The following is a 639-nucleotide window of genomic DNA, read 5'->3' on the forward strand; positions in this document are numbered from 1 at the left end:
ATTAATTCCAACTCATTGGTAGGGGACTTCAGTACCCCACATCTCCATTAGATAGGTCAACAGGACAGAGAGTTAACAGAGATACATCTGAAATAACAATACCATATATCAAATGGACCTAATAGACATCTACCAAGTATTCCACCAAAGCACCAAAGAATATACTTTCTATTCAGCACCCCATAGAACCTTCTCCAAAATCGACTGTATACTGGGGGCACAAAACAAACCTCAACAAATACAAAAAGACTGAAATAATTCCATGCATCCTATCAGAGCACAATGCAATAAAGACTAAAATCAACACTGGAAGAAGCCCTAGTAACCACAGGAATACATGGAGATTAAATAATACACTCCTGAATGACGAATGGGTCAAAAGAGAAATTAAGAAAGAAATAAAAGTATTCCTGGAATTAAATGAAAAGGACAGTACAACACAACAAAACCTCTGGGACATGCTGAAAGCTGTTCTTAGGGGGAAGTTTATAGCTCTAAGTGCCTACATCAAAACATCAGAAAGCTCACAAATGAATGACTTAACTTGCAACTCAAGACACTGAAAAGCAACAAATGAAACCAAACCCAGCAGATAAGAAGAAATAAGAAAAATCAGGGCAGAAGTTAATGAAATCAAAA

This window comes from Nannospalax galili, unplaced genomic scaffold, assembly GCF_000622305.1.
Source record: "Nannospalax galili isolate Female #2095 unplaced genomic scaffold, S.galili_v1.0 scaffold841, whole genome shotgun sequence".
NCBI lineage: Eukaryota > Metazoa > Chordata > Mammalia > Rodentia > Spalacidae > Nannospalax > Nannospalax galili.